The following is a 20,800-nucleotide window of genomic DNA, read 5'->3' on the forward strand; positions in this document are numbered from 1 at the left end:
AAAGGCATGCACCACCACAGCCCAACGAGTATAAGAATTGTAAAGGCCAAGACAATTGAAATCTATGAAATTTAATGGCAGAATTTGACATAATGACAAAATGCATAGAACAGCTGACTATGGGGGTTCCCATCCACAATTAATATATTTATAATACATCCCCCACACCTAAAGTTCAGGAAACATCATGGAAAAGAGGGAGGAAATGTTGTAAGAGCCAGAGAATCTGGACATCTGCTGTAAGATTGTGTTTTCTATACATGACAGGGAAGCTGTACCCATGAAATTTCAGCAATAGAGTTGCCTAAACAAGACCTGAACAGTGACAACGCTCGTTAGAATATCAATGTGGATGTGGAAAATCTTACAAGGACACACCCCCTAGATGAAGAGCTATGGACAATTAATAGCGGTTGAGAATGGGAGAATCAGTCTTCCTTAGGGAGGAGCCTCCTAATTGGTTATCCAACATCAAGAGGTCAACCATAAAGACATGTACATAGGAGCACACTAAGAGGACTCAGCCGGTTGCACTTATATACTTTTATGCATACATAAATGTAACAGTAACAATTAAATCAAAAGAATCTATGAATTTGAAAACAAGTGGGGATGTGGGGACATGAGAGCTGTTGGAGGAATGGAAAACTGAGCCAAATAACATGGTCAGATATGAAATTATTTAAAAATTAATCAAAAGAGAGTAATGGAGTGGATATGACCAATGGACACTATGTGCATTTATGACAATGTCATCATTAAGCCTGCTGTATAGCATAATTAATATAGCTACTAAAATATTCTAAACCCTTAAAAAGTCCTATGAAACCTCTTACCATAGCACCTAGATTTAGAATCAAGCCTTCCAAGTTAAAAAAAAAAATACTTGACCAAATGAAATGGGTATCAAGTCCCATGTGTTCCAGGAAGACTGGAACGGTGTGTTCCTGTAATATACCTCTTTGTCTGTAATAATATATAAAAATGTCAAAGACTTAATTTGATTGTGTCCTCTACATACTGGGGAAATAAAGTTAAGGGTATACAGGTCAAAGTTCCATTACACAAACCACAAACTTCTCTATTTCTAACCTGCCAGTTTGTCAGGCACAGACTCTTAGAATTTATGTTATTCTTTCTTAATTGTCAAGTAAAAGTTTTATATGCTGATTATGGACAGCATAATATTTTCTGTATCTATTCATCCATCTACTCCATATCATGATGATTGTAAATAATACTGTCTTTTTTTCCCAAATACCTGACAAGAAGCAACTTTAGGATGAAAGGGATTATTTGGGGCCATAGTTTGTCAGAATACAATCCATCATGAGAGGGAAGACAGGATGGTGGAAGTGAGAGGCAGATGATTGCATTGTATTCATAGCAAAGAAAGAGAGACAAGAATGCTGCTCCACAAATTTGCTTTTTTCTACTCAGTCATAGAGCCAACCCCATGGAACTGTCACCCTTATTTAGGCTCAATCTTTGGCATCAATTATCTCAATAGAGAAACTCTAGCACAGCCATGTCTAGAAATGTGTCATCTAGCTGATAGTAGATCCTGCCAAGTTGACAGTATTCACCATCATTTGCTGTAATGAACATTAAAGATTTCTCTTCCACATATTAATTTAATTTCCTTTGGTTTATGTATAATGATGCTCAATTTATGACAGCTCTATTATTTTCTTTAATCTTAGGAATCTTCATACCAGTTTTCATAGTAGCTGAAATAACTGATATTCCCACCAACAGTGTGCAAGTGTTCCCTTCTCTTCATAGCCCCACAAGTACTTGATACATTTTTTTCTAAGTAAAAATTTATTAAAATATATTAAGCAAGATAAAAAATTATAGCAAATGGGCCTGCCCTAAGAAAAGACTGTTAAACACATCTTTTAGCTATTAAGTAAAGCTTGATACATAAAGTGAGAATACCTTTGAACAAATGTTAAACCCCATGTTCTCAGAATCAGCAATGATAACATCTACTGGTTCTCAAGACTGACCATCCTCTGGATAGATAGCCTCCTCTAAAACCACACACCATCACTCAATTTTCAAAATATCATGGAATGTTAAAACTCCTGCCTACAATATTTAGTTGCTAGCAATCCTTCACTACAATTTCAATCCAGGTGAACACAGCAATCCAATCAACAGTTCCAACCAGCTCGATCCCAGACAGTAGCAAGTCTTGAGGACTTGAAGTTCTTCTGATAACATCTTCAATTGTTTTCATTATACTCATTCTACTTGAGGTGAAGTGATGTCTTGTGGTTGTAATTAGGATTTCCTTGGTGACTAGAGATGTTGAGAATTTTCTCATATATCTTTTGATCATTTGAATATCTATTTTTAAGAAATATATATTTATGTCCATTGTTCACTTTTCTTTTTTTGTTTCTTTGATTTTTCAAGACAGGGTTTCTCTGTTGCTTTCGAGCCAGTCCTGGAACTAGCTCCTGTAGACCAGGCTGGCCTCAAACTCACACAGATCCACCTGCCTCTGCCTCCCAAGTGCTGGGATTAAAGGTATGCGCCACCACTGCCCAGAACATTGTTAACTTTTCATTGGGTTGGTTTTATTCATATTGGGTTGGATTCTGTATATATGTGTAACGAATCTTTCTCTGTCCTACCAGCAGCCGCCTCCCAAATAATGACACGGAGACTTAATATTAATTTCAAAATCTCTGTCTTTAGCTTAGGTTTGTTTTCAACTACCTCTTATAACTTAAATTATCCCATATTTTTATTAATCTATGTTCTACCACATAGCTTTTACCTATGCTGTATTCAGTGTGTCCAATTCATCCCACATCTCCATGGCATCTCTCTTGTGCCTACATTCATCTACCTTTTCTCTCTCTGCCCAGAAGTCCTGCCTATACCTCCTACCTAGTTATTGGCCATTCAGCTGTTTAATAAACCAGTCACAACAATATATTTTCACACAGTGTACAAATATTCCACAACATATATGTTGGATAATAACCTTACACTAGATGTACAGCTTTCTAACATTTTCTCCTGTTCTGTAGGCTGTCAGTCCATTAATTTTTTGCAGGTAAATAGCTTTTATGATTTTTACAGTCATATGTTTTCACTTTTCTGTATGCCTATATATGTGTGTGGTATATGAATCTGTGTATATGTTTGTGGGTACATGTGCATTTGTGTGTACAACTGTATGGAGGCCAGAGACCAATGTCAGGTTTCTTTTCTAACAGTTCACTTTATTTTTGTGAGATGAACTCTCTTACTGAATCTGGGGATTGGCAATTGACTAGACTGGTTAACCAACAAGCCCAAGGGACCATCTTGAGGCTATTACAATAGCACTCATATTACAGATGTGTGCTGCCACATTCAGTTTTTATATAATTCTAGAGATTAAACCTGGGTCATCACAGTAATGTTGCAAGCATTTTATCAGCTGGGTCATCTTCCTAAAACACACACACATATATATATAATGATAAACATATATTAGATAGATAGATAGATAGATAGATAGATAGATAGATACATAGATACATAGATACATAGATACATAGATAGATAGATAGATTGATCATTACATACAAGTGTTGCTCTTTTCTTAAAAGGTGTATACTACTTTGGGGATGTCACAGAAATGACTTAAAAATGACATTCATACCCCCTCCCCTGGGCTCCATACTAGGGACCACAGCCTCTGGCAACTGTGCCACACTGTCAGAACAGTCTTAGGGACCCCAGGGAAGATAGTGCCTACACCCACTAAACCCCTTTAAGCCTGTCCAACAACCCCAGAGTGCAGACCCACCCCCGGGGCCCAATATCACAGTCAGCTACTTTGGAAGAAGTCTTTGACTTTACCAGTGACTAGACAAAGTCAAGAAAATCCAGGAAAGACAATGCCCTTTAAGGAGCTAACACTCCTTAAGCCCACCAGTAACCCGAATCTGCACCTGATGCCCTGAGCTCCACACTAGAGACCACAGCCCCCTGCAGCTGTACCAGAGACCAGAGAACTCCTAGATCCCCAGGAAAGACACTGATCACTGCCCGCTAAACCCCTGTAAACCTGTCCAATAACCCCAGACTGCATATATCACCCCACTCCCAACTCTGAAACTAGATATCAATAAGCCAAATAATCCATTTTAAAACTGGGGTAGAGATCTAAACAGAGAATTCTCAACAGAAGAATCTCAAATGACTGAGAAACACTTAAGGAGATATTCAATATTCTTAGCCATCAGGGAAATGTAAATCAAAACAACTCTGAGAGTCCATCTTACACCTGTCAGAATTACTAAGATCAAAAACACATGTTGGAGAGGATGTGGAGTAAGGGGAACACTCCTCCATTGCTGGTGGGAGTGCAAACTTGTACAGCAACTTTGAAAGTCAGTGTGGTGGTTCCTCAGAAAACTGGAACTCAACCTACCACAAGACCCTTGGGCATATACCCAAAGGATGCTCAATCATACCACAAGGACACTTGCTCAACCTATGTTCATAGCAGATTTATTTATAATAGCCAGAACCTGGAAATAACCTAGACACTCCTCAACTGAAAAATGGATAAAGAAAATAAGGTATGTTTACACAATGGAATATTACTCAGCTGTTAAAAACAAGGATACCAGAAAATTTGAAGGCAAGCGGGTGGAACTAGAAAAAAATCAACCTTAGTGAGGTAATCAAACCTAATATTAGAAGTAGATATTAGTATCCACTACATAAAATAAAGGATAATATGCTATAATCTACAGCCCCAAAGAGGTTGGGTATCTAGGAGAGTTCATGGGGTGGGGGGAGACAACCAAATCCCCTAGGAAGGGGAAATAGAAGAGATTTCATGAGTGGAATAAGGGCAGATGGGGATGGGAACATGAGTGATCAGGTTGGGGGCAGGGCACAGATGGAGAGAGTGCTGAGAGGAACTACTGGGGGGCATTTTGGGGTCAGGTGAAAGCCTGGCACAGGGTAATCTCCCAAAACTCTGTGCGGAGAACCACAGTTTAGACTCTTAGCAACAGTGGGTAAGCAGCCAGAACTAGCCCTCTCCTGTGACCAGATTGGTGCCTAGCCCAATTGTCATCAAGAGAGGTGTCATTTAACAATTGATGGAGACAGATAAAGAGACCTACATCCAAACATTTGGTGGAATCCTGCTGAGGAGCAGGAGAAACAAGTATAGGAGTCAACATGAGGAATAGGCTCCTGTTCTTGGGAGTAAACCCCTCACCTACACTCTTGCAAGTAAGTGTAGAAACTCATTGCTTCACCAAGTTGGACTTTCAGTGCAATCATTGACGCTGAAATGTAGTGGATTCTAATTCCCTAACTGGAGATAGTAGATATGTGTTCACATCTCCCCAGCAAGTTGTACACAATAAAAGAACCAAAACAATTGCTTTAAAAAACTGAACACAAATTGTCAAACGCAGGTTATGTTTCATGGGTAGTAGAAAAAAGCAAAGAAAAAATTGAAATGAGAACATAAGTTGTAAATATAGCCAAGAAGAAACAGGAAGAGAGCAAGCTAAGGCAAAATTAAAGTTAGGCCCTATAAACATCTGAGAAAAGATGAGTTAAAAAAAATGGTTGGTGGTAGCCCTAATAATAAAATAGCACAGATTTGTTGGTACAAAGGAAAAAATGGATCATGGAGTTTCCTAACTGATTTGGGATCTAGGAGAAAGGAAAACCGGGCTCCTATGTTAAGCTACCAATCAAAGCAGAAAGAGACAGCATATGGAGGAGCTGACATGACAGCTCCAGAAGTGAGCAGCAGGATCCAGTTGTTGAAGCAGAGAAATATTCCCTGCCCTGCTGCCTTTACTGCTGACTTCAACAAGACAGGAGGACAGCAGCTTCAGCAGAGCTTTGAAACCTGCTAGTGTCTGGGACACCTGGGAGGAGGCAGAAATGGTCATCAGGGTGACACATGGAATCTAGCTGCAGAAGGCGCTGAGGCTGGCAGAATGCATATGCCTCAAGGTGCTAGAAACAGCAAGAAAGGGAATGGCAGCATTTGACTGAAAAGAACTAGGATTTCTCAGAATTTTTTTTTAAATGTCAAAGGCTGTGAAATGTGTCTGGATCAAGAAAAAGCTCTGGTGTGTGATTTTCTTCCCAAACTCTTGAAGAGAAATGAAATGCCAGATGTATTGTGGAAATTGAACAAGATACCATATAGCAATGGGTGGGGGAGGGAATAGATTGAAGAGATAGTGGAGCAAGGAAAGGCTATACTTTTATGTGGCCTGTCACGCCTCTCTCATGGAAACTGATGATATCATCTTTGAGAGAAGTAGAGTATATAAAGATGAAAGGGGGATGGGTTAAATATAGCCGGATACATAATATTCAGATAAAACCACTCTGTCAATATGCAGAGAAAGCCAGAAAAAATGAAAATAAGACAAAGTTAAGTCATAAATCTAGAAGTCAAAGGGAAATAAGCTAGGAGCAAAATCCTGTAAGTAGTACGAATTCTTGGTGCTTTTTTTCTATAGGGAAAAAATAAAACACAGAAAGAATTGGAAGGAAGAAAACAAATCTCAGCAGAAAAGGAGTTTGAAAGTTATAAAAATAAAAGAGTCATATATCCTAATGAGAGCCACTGAGGTAGCTGTCTAGAATAGGAAGCTCACATTTAAGTTACTTACACGAAAGGAAGGTAGTTACAGGAAGAAAAACAGCTTACTCATCAGACAGCTATCGACTTGCATCTCAGGCATGAAATGTAGTAGCTAGGTGGCATAGTAGAAATTATCTCATCTTCTGATATCTGGTTTCTTCATGTATAAAATGAAAATAACAATGATATCTAGAGCAGAGAACTATAGGAGGATGGTAATAAATAATAATACACAGAAAAGAGGCTGAGCAGATGGCTCAGTGGGTAAGACACTTGACTGTTCTTCCAGGGGACATGAGTTCAGTTCCTAGAATCCACTTGGTGGCTCACAACCATCTGTAACTTCAGTCAAAGGAGATCTGATGCCCAATTCTGGTTTCCACGAGCACCAGGCATACACATGTTATGCATATATACATGCATGAAAATGCACATACGTATGAAAAATAACAGACGAATTCCTTGAATATAAGAAGCACTCAATAAATGCAGATATCAATGTAAATGCTAACTAAAATTATATCAGCAATAACATCATAATGGTGATAGTATGAGAGATTATTATATTATCTAGTTGTTTTATTTCATTTTTTAAATTTATAGCTTTTTTGAAGTATATCTGTCATATAACAACTACACATATAAATATATGACTTATGGGCTTGGGAGATGGCCCAGTGGGTAAAGCACTTGCCATGCAAATGTAAGAACCTAAGATGAAGTCCCCTAAATCCAGGTCAGCATAGTAGTAGTGCCTATATTCCAAGTGTTCCTATGATGAGATGGGAGATAGAAACACGGGAATCCCTGGAAGTTCGTGGACTTCCTAATTTTATGTACATAGTGGTGAACAATAAATGAGAAACCCTGGTCTTCTTCAGGGTACAAAGAGGCTAAAAGACCTGGGGTTGTCCTCATACCTTCACAGTACACCATGGCAAATGTGTGTGTGTGTATGTGTATATAGGTATGTATATATGGATATGTGTATGGATGATGGAGGAAGGTCATTGGCTAATAAAGGAACTGCCCTGGCCCATTTTATTGGTTAGAGGATAGGTGGGAGGAGTAAACAGAACAGAACGCTGGGAGGAAGAGGAAGTGAGGTCAGAGTCTCCACAGCTCTCCTCTCGGGAGCAGACAGCTGAGAGAGATGCCATGCCCCGCTCCCGGGATGAAGCTCTGACCCAGGATGGACTAGGCTAGAATCTCCCCGGTAAGCGCACCTTGGGGTGCTACACACAGATGATTAGAAATGGGCTAAATTAATATGTGAGAATTAGCCTAGAAGAGAATGGGCCAAGCAGTGATTAAAAGAATACAGTGTCCGTGTAATTATTTTGGGGCATAAGCTAGCCGAGCAGGCAGCTGGGGTGCCAGGGACGCAGCCCCCCGCCACTCTTATTACTTCATATGGATGTGAATATAGAGAGAGTACACACACAAAAATATGTGACACTCTTAAATGTAACACGTAAACTGTCAATAAATTGAACAGTTTGAAAATGTTTGATGGCCATCACCTTCTAAAATTCTTTGTGTCAGGAAACCACTGACCTGCTTGTAGATTATATTTCTCCAACTTTTGTTTCGTGGCTGTACTTTTAAAATACTATTTTATGGCTAGGTAGTCATGCATGCCTATAATCCCAGAAGTCAGGTGGAGAGAAGAGGGTCAGGAGTTCAAGGTCTTCTTCAAAGTGAATTGAAGGCCAGTTTGGGTTATGTGAAATCTTTTCCCAAAAATCAAAACACAGAAAACTCAGTAAAATAACATCTTTTGAATAGTTCCTTTGTCCTCCCCATCTGTTCTCCCCTGACCATATTCCATGGCAAAAGTCAGGAAATAAACGCTGGCACAATGCTATAAATGGTGACACAAATTTTACTCAAATTCAGAAGTTTGGATGGTTATTTCTTCACATTCATTTTGCTGTAGTTGTTCTAAAATGACTACATTCTTATATGAAATTATTTATAATGGATCTCGTTATATTTTTGCACATGTATATAATGTGATTTGATCAGATGCAGCTACTGTCACCCTCTCTTGTCCTCCTCCCATTCTCACTAATCCCCTTCCCCTTCCTCTTCCCAACTAGTTCTCCTTCTACTTGCATAACTATTGGGTGTGAGCGTGCATGTGTGTGCATTCAAGTGGCTGTGCGTGTGTGTGTGTGTGTGTGTGTGTGTGTGTGTGTGTGTGTACCAATGAGTTTCATTATGGTTATTAACATGAGGTGAGCATTTGTTTCTAGTAGTATAAGCAGCTTACCAGTGGCTGGACCACTTGATAACTGTCTTCCACTGCCCCATTAACCATTAACTGTCTACAAACCCTCAGGAAGAGGGAAAGCTTTAAAAGTTCCCTCCTCTCTCTATGATAGAGTGTTGGAAGGTCTAATCTCGTGTAGATCTTGTGAAGGTAATATAGCTACCATGAGATCAAGCAGCTACAACATCTCTGGCAGCATGACACACTGCTGTCTTTCTTTGTTTCTTACATTTTTTCTGTCTCTTTTTCTAGATATTTCCTAAGCCATAGATAGGGTGTTGTAGATGTCATATTTATAGCTAAACAGTCTCCTGTTATTTATTCACAGAATTTTGGCCAGTTATGAGTCTCTGCAGTTAGTACTGACCACTGAAAAGAGAGATTTCTTTGACTACAATTTATAATAGCACTAATCTGAGGATATAAACATGGTTAGAAGGCAATTGGGTGGGCACAACAAGGCTATTTAGCAAGACAACAATAATAGCTTCCCCACTATGGCCTATGACCTCCCCAGTCATCAGTTTCTGAACAGCTTTACTGTAGCAGCCAGTTAGTTATGCCCGTAACAGAATTACTACCATTGTGCCAGTGAGCTGTCAGGTTTGTTGCATCTTGCCTGGTAAGTCAGTTTTGATGTACAAAGGTCTATATCTGAGTAAGATTGTTAATGACAGTTCTCTCCCAGAAGCCTGCAGAGCACCTCTGGCCAGCACATGGGAACTTTCCGATCAATCCCAGCTTGATTTCTCTATGTCCTCAGACCAAGATGTACGGCATCTTCAACAAAAGCAAAAGCACACCAGGATTTGCATGTACTTTTTTGCATGTAGATCTATAAAAATTTGACCTTGTATAAATTTTAGTAACTATTGTCACCATAGTAAAGTTACATAACCACTAGTTGGGTATTTTTGCAACAATATACCATGTTTCCTTTTCAGAGGAAAAAATCTGAATACCAGTACTATGCTATGCTTTTCATTTTAAAATAATATTTCTGTGGGCAGATGGTTCATATGAAGAAAAATACATACATACTATATATAAATAAATATATGTCTATGAAAATTATATATATATATATATATATATATATATATGTTCTAAGTGTTAATAACCATAGGTAGGAATGCCTAATACAAGTACCTTCAGTTATGAGCCTGTCTTTATGGTCTTTCAAGTTATATTCTTCATCTAAAAATCCCACAGCAACAAGGCAAACTTAATCTGTCACCCAAATGTGGCAAATGAATGAAATATCAAAGGGATTTTGGCATAGAAGATGCTGTAGATTATAGCTACTCATTGGGTTGTTGGATATTTTAGTGTAAATTGCAGAATCTTATGCAACACTCAGAACAACAAAATCTGAATCTGCAATCATCGTGGTGATTCACACACGTTAAAGCTTAAGATGTTTTATTCCTGAGATATGTTACAGTGAAAGACAGTTCAATCATGTAATCCTAGCTACATGGAAGACTGAGGCAGAAAGATCACAAATCAAGACTTGTCAAGGGTACAGAGTGAGATCAAGGGCAACTGCTGATGGAACTTAGTGATGCTGTCTCAAAATAAAAATGAATGAAATAATAAATAAGAACCAAAAATGTACTTCAGTGCTTGAGCCCTTATCTAGCATGTGTGAGGCCTTAGTTTCACTCTCTATTTTTATAAGCAGTAAGAACATATATGTTTTAAGCATATATATTTCTTTATCATATTAGAAAAATAAACAAAGCCAATTATAGCAGGAGATGAGGTATCATCTGACAAAAGAATGTTTTTAGGTTACAGAAAGTAAATGAAAAAGTAGTACCTAGCTTGGCAGAGTGAAGAAGCTCATAACTTAAAATGTGCAATGTGCACTGAGAATTTTCATGAAAACATACTCAATAAGCTTAGAACTTGAAGGCATTATTGTTGGCAGAGGGTAGGGGGCAAAATCAAATGAGAAATGAATTGGAAATGCATCTATGAATATTCAAAGTTTACTCTCACATATACAGATGCAACTTGTAATCACAGAAAACCATTAGCCAAGAGCTACTTAATAAGCCAGAAGCTGCATCTTACTACTCATTGGCTCAAAACACTGGAATTTTTTTCAAAATGAGGGAAAGTAAGTGAGATGACAAATGAGTATGAATTAGAAAGCCAAACATTAGTTGGTGAATCTCTGAATACTAATGTACAATGCTTTCTCTACATTCTAAGCAAAAAGCCTTGCAACCAGATTATTGCCATTCAGAAAAAAATGGAATTAAAGCCGGGAAGTGGTAGGGCACACCTTTTATTTCCAGCACTCAGGAGGCAGAAGCAAGTGGATCTCTGTGAATTCAGGCCAGCCTGTTCTACAGAACAAGTTCCAGGACAGCCAATGTTACACAAAGAAACCCTGTCTAAAAACAAACAAACAAAAAAAACAAACAAAAAAGAAACTGAAAATTAGTTTCCTGGTAAATATAGCTTGAAAAGATCTCCACATAACAACGTTTGGGGTCCACAGTGGACCACTTGAACATTCTATAATGAATACCTCTGGACTACACACTGTGCTTATATACAGAAAGCATAAATTCAGGATTCTGCCCATGAAATGGGACACTATAATCACTAGATCATTGAAGAAAGTTCTTGAATATGAGAAAAATTAAAGTGAAAGAAACTACAAAACTTAATTAATAAGGAAAATATTATGAGGTATAAAATAGTATTAGACCCATAAAACAAATATAAAAAGAATAAAAAGTAAAAAAAAACAATACATTTCATTGAATTTGAAATGTAAGAGAAATAATTATCACAAACTTATGCTAACCAAAACAAAATCTCAGTGGAATTCCAATTCAAAAGAATGTTGTAATTTAAAGTAAAAAAATTATCCAAATTATAATAAAAATAATGAAAATGTTAAAAACATAAAATATGTACTATAATACATGAGGTATATCTAAATCATTGCTAGTTTTAAAATAGAAAAATAGGATCAATAAACACTATAAAATAGTTTCTTGGACATTTAGGTCATGACTCTATTTATTAAACAAGAGCACAGAATGTCTAGCATAATGAGTACAGCAATAAAACGTCAAACCATCACAGAATAAAACAAGAGATTCTAAAAGCTTTCCTAAAGAAAGAAAAAGGAGTATTACATTGAAAGAAATCAGAATCAAAATGGTATGAAAAAGTATTCATTTAGTAAAGCCTTTAAGGCTTTCATTTTGAAATTTTTCAGCATATATAATAAGAGAAATACAAATGAAAAGAGCACTCATATACTGAGAGGAGTACTCATTCTGTTAGATATTCTAATTACTATCATCCCACTACATTTGGTCATTTTAAATAAGTATGTAGGTGAGTTGGTGGAGAGATAAAAATACTGATGACAAAAGAGACTCCCAGAGTGGCCCCTCTATAGCAAGCTAAGGAAATCATGAAGCTAAACAGTTGTTTACATACAGGGCAATAGTTTCTCTTTCCAGGCATCTTCCCTAGAGTGGAATCATCTTTTCTCCCTCTTTTTTTATTTGTTAATTAATTTCATCATTTATTTTACATCTCAATTGCAATTCTCTTGCCCTTCTCTCCTCCCATTCCCTCTCCTGCCTCCCCTTTTTCCCAAATTCACTCCTCCTCCATCTCCATTCAGAAAGGGGCAGGCCTCCCATGGGAGTCAACAAAGCATGGCATATCAAGTTGAGGCAGGACCAAGCTCCTTTCCCTTCATCAAGGCTGGGCAAGGCATCCCACCATAGGAAATAGGTTCCAATGAGTCAGCTAATGTACCAGGGAAAGATCCTGGTCACACTTCTAGGATTCCCCACAAACAGACCAAGCTACACAACTGTCTCACACATGAAGAGGGCCTTGGTCAATCCCATGCAGGCTCCCTATCCAGAGTCCAGAGTCTATCCTATCCAGTCTATCCTATCCAGGTCCAGAGTCCATGAGCTCCCACAAGCTCAGAAAAACCTGTCTCCGTGCCTTTTTCTCTCATGTCTTTGACCCTCTCACTCATACAATCCCTCCTCACTTTCTTTGGGAGGATTCCTGGAGTTCAGCCCAGTGCTAGGTTGTGAATCCCTGCATCTGCTTCCATCAGTTACTGGATGAAGACTCTCTGATGGCAATTAGGATAGCCATCAATCTGATTACAGGAGAAGGCCAGTTTAGGTATCCTCTCCACTAGTGTTAGGAATCTTAGCTTGATTCATCCTTATGATTTCCTGGGAGGTTCCCTAGAACCATGTTTCTCCCTAATCCCAAAATGCACCCCCATCAAGGCATCTCTTTCATTACTCTTTCCCTCCATCCCACCCCCAACCTATACAACCAGATCTCTCATGCTCCCATCTCCCCTCACCAGTTTTCCCAGAAGATCTCTTCTACTTCTTCCCAGAGAAATCCTTGTGTCCCTCTTTGAACCAACCCTGCTTGTCACCTAGCCTCTCTGGGGCTGTGGATTATAGCCTGGTTATCCTTTACTTGACATAGAATATCCACTTATGAGTGAGTAAATTTCATATTTGTCTTTCTGAGTCTAGGTTACTTTACTCAGGATGATTTCTCTCTAGTTCCATACATTTGCCTGCAAATTTCATGATATCATTGATTTACAGCTAATACTCCATTGTGTAAACATAACACATTTTCTTTAACCATTCTTTAGTGGAACAGGATCTAGGTTGTTTCCAGGTTCTAGTTATTACAAATAAATCTGCTATGAACATGGTTGAGCAAGTGTCCTTGTGGTATGATTGTGCATCCTTTGGATATATGCCCAAAAGTGGTAGTACTGAGTCTTGAGGTTGATTGATTATCAATTTTCTGAGAAACTGCCATACTGACTTCAAAAGTGACTGCACAAGTTTGCATTCCCACCAGTAAGGAGTGTTCCCCTTACTCCACATCCATGCCAACATAGGCTGTCATTAGTGTTTTTGATCTTAGCCATTCTGACAGGTGTAAGATGGTATGTCAAAGTCATTTCAATTTGAATTACTCAGATTATTAAGGACGTTGAACATTTCTTTTTTTTATTTATTAAAGATTTCTGTCTCTTCCCCGCCACCGCCTCCCATTTCCTTTCCCCTCCCCCAATCAAGTCCCCCTCCCTCCTCAGCCCAAAGAGCAATCAGGGTTCCCTGCCCTGTGGGAAGTCCAAGGAACCCCCACCTCCATCCAGGTCTAGTAAGTTGAGCATCCAAACTGCCTAGGCTCCCACAAAGCCAGTACGTGTAGTTGGATCAAAAACCCATTGCCATTGTTCTTGAGTTCTCAGTAGTCCTTGAAAGACCCCCACAGTATAGACAAACAGCTAAGCAGCAGCAATGCCAGGCTTAAACTTTGGAGCAACACAAGTAACATTAGAGCAGGGAAGTTCAACTTGAGAACAAGGGCGGAGAAGCCAGGCAAGATATCTGCGGTCAGCCGGTCAGCCATCTGGCCCCAAGCGATAAGGAACCCGCAGCTGGCCTGCTCTAATGAGAACATCCCGTTTGCTTAGGGAAACAGGATGCCTATAGTCAGCACATGTGCCCAACTTAGAATATCAGTAATTCACAGAAGAGACAACTCCCCCTATGAAAGATCCCAGCTTAGCTGCTGTAACGTCATTTCACAAAGCTTTTGACGAACGACTGTAAGTGCAGAGTAAGGTCAGGGTCCTTGGCTGCAAAACAGGATATCTCTTCCCATACATCTGTGCTGGGAGAGGAAAAACCACCTGTGCCCCTTGCCCCATTCCAACTGACCACTAACGATGCATTTGCTTCTGTAATCTGCTTCTGCTGCCCTCTTTCCTATAAAAAGACCTTCCCCCAGTCTGCAGGCGCGCTTGTCTCCCGAGAGACTAAGTCGCCCCAGGTACCTGTGTACTGAATAAAGCCTCTTGCTATTTGCATCCGAAGAGTAACTCGCTGTTCCTTGGGAGGGTCTCCTCAGCCTGAAAGACTGCCCACTACTGGGGTCTTTCAGTCCTCATTGTCCGCTATGTTCAGAGAGTCCGGTTTTATCCCAGGCTTTTTCAGACCCAGGCCAGCTGGCCTTGGTGAGTTCCCAATAGAACATCCCCATTGCCTCAGTGTGTGGGTGCACCCCTTGCGGTCCTGAGTTCCTTGCTCATTCTCTCTCTCCTTCTGCTCCTGATTTGAACCTTGAGAATTATGTCTGGTACTCCAATGTGGGTCTCTGTCTCTGTCTCCTTTCATCGCCTGATGAAGATTAATATTTAGGAGGATGTCTATATGTTTTTCTTTGAGTTCTCCTTATTTAGCTTCTCTAGGATCACTAATTATAGGCTCAATGTCCTTTGTTTATGGCTAGAAACCAAATATGAGTGAGTACATCCCATGCTCCTCTTTTTGGGTCTGGCTTACCTCACTCAGGATAGTGTTTTCTATTTCCATCCATTTGCATGCAAAATTCAAGAAGCCCTTGTTTTTTACTGCTGAGTAGTACTCTAATATGAATATATTCCATACTTTCTTCATCCATTCTTCCATTGAAGGGCATCTAGGTTGTTTCCAAGTTCTGGCTATTACAAACAAGGCTGCTATGAACATTGTAGGGCATATACTTTTGTTGTATAATAAGGCCTCTCTTGGGTATATTCCCAAGAGTGGTATTGCTGGGTCCAGGGGTAAGTTGATCCCGAATTTCCTGAGAAACCGAAACACTGCTTTCCAAAGTGGTTGCACAAGTTTGCATTCCCACCAGCAATGAATGAGGGTACCCCTTTCTCCACAACCTCTCCAGCAAAGGCTATCATTGGTGTTTTTTATTTTAGCCATTCTGACAGGTGTAAAATGGTATCTAAAGTTGTCTTGATTTGCATTTGCCTGATCGCTAAGGAAGTTGAGCATGACCTTAAGTGTCTTTTGGCCATTTGAACTTCTTCTGTTGAGAATTCTCTGTTCAGCTCAGTGCCCCATTTTATAATTGGGTTGGTTAGCCTTTTACGGTCTAGTTTCCTGAGATCTTTATATATTTTGGAGATCAGACCTTTGTCTGTTGTGGGGTTGGTGAAGATCTTCTCCCAGTCAGTGGGTTGCCTTTTTGTCTTAGCGACAGTGTCCTTTGCTTTACAGTCTCAGGAGGTCTTTGCTTCTCAGTCTCAGGAGGTCCCATTTATTCAATGAGGCCCTTAATGTCTGTGCTGCTGGGGTTATACATAGGAAGTGGCCTCCTGTGCCCATGTGCTGTAGAGTACTTCCCACTTTCTCTTCTATCAGGTTCAGTGTGTTCGGGCTGATATTGAGGTCTTTAATCCATCTGGACTTGAATTTTGTGCATAGTGATAGATATGGATCTATTTTCATTCTTCTACAGGTTGACATCCAGTTTTGCCAGCACAATTTGTTGAAGATGCTCTCTTTTTTCCATTGTATACTTTTAGCTCCTTTATCGAAAATCAGGTGTTCATAGGTTTGTGGGTTAATGTCAGGGTCTTCTATTCGATTCCGCTGGTCGACTTCTCTGTTTTTATGCCAATACCAAGCTGTTTTCAATACTGTAGCTCTGTAGTAGAGTTTGAAGTCAAGGATGGTAATGCCTCCAGACGATCTTTTGTTGTATAAGATTGTTTTGGCTATCCTGGGTTTTTTGATTTTCCATATAAAGTTGATTATTTTTGTCTCCAGATCTGTGAAGAATTTTGATGGGATTTTGATGGGGATTGCATTGAATCTATAGATTGCTTTTGGTAGAATTGCCATTTTTACTATGTTGATCCTCCCAATCCAGGAGCAAGGGAGATCCTTCCATTTTCAGGTGTCCTCTTCAATTAAACGATAGAGAGAGAACATGCAAATAAACAAGATCAGAAATGAAAAGGGGGACATAACCACAGACACAGAGGAAATTCAGAGACTCATTAGATCTTACTACAAAAGCCTGTATGCCACAAAATTAGAAAATGCAAAAGAAATGGACATTTTTTTAGATAAGTACCATATACCAAAGCTAAACCAAGACCAGGTGAACGATCTAAATAGACCTGTTAGTTGCGAAGAACTAGAACTGTTATCAAAAATCTCCCTTCCAAAAAAAGCCCAGGACCAGATGGTTTCAATGCAAAATTCTACCAGAACTTCCAAGAAGACCTAATACCTATACTCCTTAATGTATTTCACAATATAGAAACAGAAGAGTCATTGCCAAATTCCTTTTATGAAGCTACAGTTACCCTGATACCAAAACCACACAAAGGCCCAACCAAGAAAGAGAATTACAGGCCTATCTCACTCATGAATACCGACGCAAAAATTCTCAATAAAATACTGGCAAACCGAATCCAAGAACACATTAGAAAAATTATCCATCATGATCAAGTAGGCTTCATCCCAGAGATGCAGGGCTCGTTGAACATTTCTGTAAGTGTCTTTTGGCTATCTGAGATTCTCCTATTGAGTCTTCTTTATTTATAACTGTACCCCATTTTTAATTGAATTTATTTGTTATTTTGATGTCTAGTTTCTTGATTTCTTTGTATATTTTGGAGATCAGTCCTCTGTCAGATGTGAGGTTGGTGAAGATCTTTTCCCATTATGTAGACTGCCATTTTGTCTTATTGACAGTGTCTTTTGCCTTGCAAAAGCTTTTCAGTTTCAGGGGTTCCCATTTATTAATTGTTGATCTCAGTGTCTGTGCTACTGGCGTTATATTTAAAAAGTAGTCTCCTGCACCAATGTGTTAAAAGCTACTTTCCACTGCCTCTTCTATTGGGTTTAACATAACTAGATTTATGTTGATTCACTTGGACTTGAGTTTTGTGCACGGCAAATGATATGAATCTATTTGTATCCTTCTAAATGCTAACATCCAGTTACACTGGCACCATTTGTTGAAGATATTTTCTTTTTTCCATTGTATAATTTGGCTTCTTTCTCAAAAAATTATGTGTTTGTAGGTATGTGCATTTATGTCAAAGGTTTCAATTTAATTCCATTTATTTGCCTGTCTATTTTTATGCCAATACCATATGATTTTTATTGCTATACCTCTATAGTAAAGTTTGCCGTCAGGGATGGTGATACCTCTGGCAGTTCCTTTATTGTGCAGGATTGTTTTAGTTACCCTGAGTGTTTTTTTTAATATGAAATTGATATTGTTCTTTAGAGGTCTAGAAGAATTGTGTTGGAATTTTGATGGGTATTACACTGAAATTGTAGATTGCTTTTGGTAAGATGGTCATTTTTACTATGTTAATCCTGCCAATCCCTGATCATGGGAGATCTTTCCAATTTCTTATATCATCTCCAATTTCTTTCTTAAACAAACCACAATCCCAGAGAACTTAGACAACAATGAGGATTCTAAGGAAGACTTACATAGATCTAATCTACATGGAAAGTAGAAAAAGACAAGACCTCCTGAGTAAACTGGGACCTTGGGGACCTTTGGGGGAGGGTTGAAGTGGGGAGGGGAGAGGTAGGGAGGGAAACAGAAAAAATGTAGCACTCAATTAAAAAAGATTTAAAATTCTTTTTGAATAGGTCTTTCACTTCTTTGATTAGTGTTGCCACAAGATATTTTATGTTATTTGTGGTTATTGTGATGGGTCATGTTTCTCTGATTTCTTTCTTAGTCCTTTTATTGTTTGTATAAATTTTTTTTGAATTAATCTTGTATATGGCCACTTGACTAAAGGCGTTTATCAGCTATAGGAGTTCCCTGATAGAATTTTTGGGGCCACTTATGTATGCTATCATATCATCTGCAAATAGTGAGAATTTGATTTCTTCCTTTTCAATTTGTATCCCCTTGATCTCCTTTGTTGTCTTACTGTTCTCACCTTTAAACCCTGGGTGGCAATATCTGACACACTGCCAAAATGCCCTCAAAAGACAGAATGCTATTAAAAGTCCAAATACTGCATTAAAAACCTCCAAATTTTAGATGATCATCCAAAATGCTTCATTGTGGGAGCAGACAATGTGGGCTCCAAACAGATCTGCATGTCCTTCCAAGGGGAGGTTGTGGTGCTGACGGGCAAGAACAGCATCATACTTAAAGCCATCAGCAGACACCTAGAAAACAACTCAGCTCTGGAGAAATTTTTACCTCATATTCAAGGAGAGTGCAGGCTTTATATTTACCAAAGAAGACTTCACTATGATCAGAAGCATACTGGCCAATAAGGAATTGACTGGCACTTATGTTGGTGCCATCACTCCATGTGAAGTCACTTTATCAGCCCAGAAAAGAAAACAACCTGGGGCCCTAGAAGATTCTGTTATTTTTGTTTTGTTTTTAGAGACAGGGTTTCTCAGTGTAGCTTTGGAGCCTGTCCTGGCACTAGCTCTTATAGACCAGGCTGGCCTCGAACTCACAGATATCCACCTACCTTTAGCCTCCTGAGTGCTGGGATTAAAGGTGTGCACCACTACCACCCAGCTGAAGATTCTGTTCTTAAAGGCCTTAGGCATCACCACTGAAAACTCCAGGGATACCACTGAAATTCTGAGTGATGTGCAGCTGGAGACAATGTGGGACCTAGCAAAGCCACAGTACAAAACAGGCTTAGCATCTCTCCCTTTTGCTTTAGGCTGACCATCCAGCAGGTGTTTGACAATGGAAGCATCTATAGCTCTGAAGTACATGGCATCACAAAGCAATCTCTTCAGTCTGACTTCCTGGAAAGTATCCTCAATGTTGCCAGTGTTTATCTACAGATTGGTTACCCAACTGCTGACTTAGAGTCACATTCTACCATTAATACAAGCAGGTCCTGCCTTTGTGGAGAATGAATCTGCCTTCCCACTTGCTGAAAAAAGCCAAGCCCTTCTTGACTGATGCACCTGTGTTCATGTCTACTGCTGCTATAGCTGCCATCACTGCTACTGTTCCTGATGCTACTGCAGCACTGGCCAAGTCTGAAGCCAAGGAAAATTTGGAATTGTCAGTTGAGGGAATAGAATTTGGTTCCTTTGACTAATTTCCTCAAAGCAACCAACTCAGCCAGATTAAATTGAAACATGAGAATACTTGTGGAGAGGGGGGACTAGGTAACAGTGGAAACAGTTGAAAATGTTGCACATGGTCTCTTCTAAAACTAGAATCTGGACATGCACAATGCAACATACAGAACTATGTATTTTCTTATAGTTACTGTGGCTTTTCAAATTATGTAAATATTTTACTTTCTTTTTTTTATTGAGAAAAGGAAAAAAAAGTATCCGCCTCCTCCCAGCCTCCCATTTCCCTCCCCCTTCTCCCACCCTCCTCCCCCTCCCCCAAACTCCTCTCCCCCTCCCTCTCCAGTCCAAAGAGCAGTCAGGGTTCCCTGCCCTGTGGAAAGTCCACAGTCTGCCCCCCTCCGTCCATGTCTAGGAAGGTGAACATCCAAACTGGCTAGGCTCCAACAAAGCCAGAACATGAAGTAGGGTCAAAACCCCATGCCATTGTCCTTGGCTTCTCGTCAGTCCTCATTGTTCGCCATGTTCAGAGAGTCTGGTTTTATCCCATGCTTTTTCAGTCACAGTTCAGCTGGCCTTGGTGAGCTCCCAATAGATCAGCCCCATTGTCTCAGTGGGTGGGTGCACCCCTCATAGTCCTAACGTCCTTGCTCATCTTCTCTCTCCTTCCGCTCCTCATTGGGACCTTGGGAGCTCAGTCCAGTGCTCAAGTGTGGGTCTCTGTCTCTATCTCCATCCATCACCAGATGAAGGTTCTATGGTGATATGCAAGATATTCATCAGTATTGCTATAGGATAGGGTCATTTCAGGTTCCCTATCCTCAGCTGCCCAAGGGACTAACTGGGGACATCACCATGGGCTCCTGGGAGCCGCTCTAGGGTCAAGTCTCTTGCCAACCCTAAGGTGGATCTCTTAACTAAGAATTGTGCTTCCGTGCTCCCCTGTCCAACCTT

The 20,800-nt window shown here is 39.6% G+C and overlaps 1 pseudogene; it reads left to right on the forward strand.

Annotated features, from left to right (window-relative positions):
- The first annotated feature begins 5,205 nt into the window (after positions 1–5,205).
- On the forward strand, positions 5,206–19,678 carry LOC121444827 (annotated as a pseudogene).
- Positions 19,679–20,800: the final 1,122 nt, after the last annotated feature.

This window comes from Microtus oregoni, unplaced genomic scaffold, assembly GCF_018167655.1.
Source record: "Microtus oregoni isolate MIOR12 unplaced genomic scaffold, Mior012 000143F_ref0000043, whole genome shotgun sequence".
Classification (NCBI taxonomy): Eukaryota; Metazoa; Chordata; class Mammalia; order Rodentia; family Cricetidae; genus Microtus; species Microtus oregoni.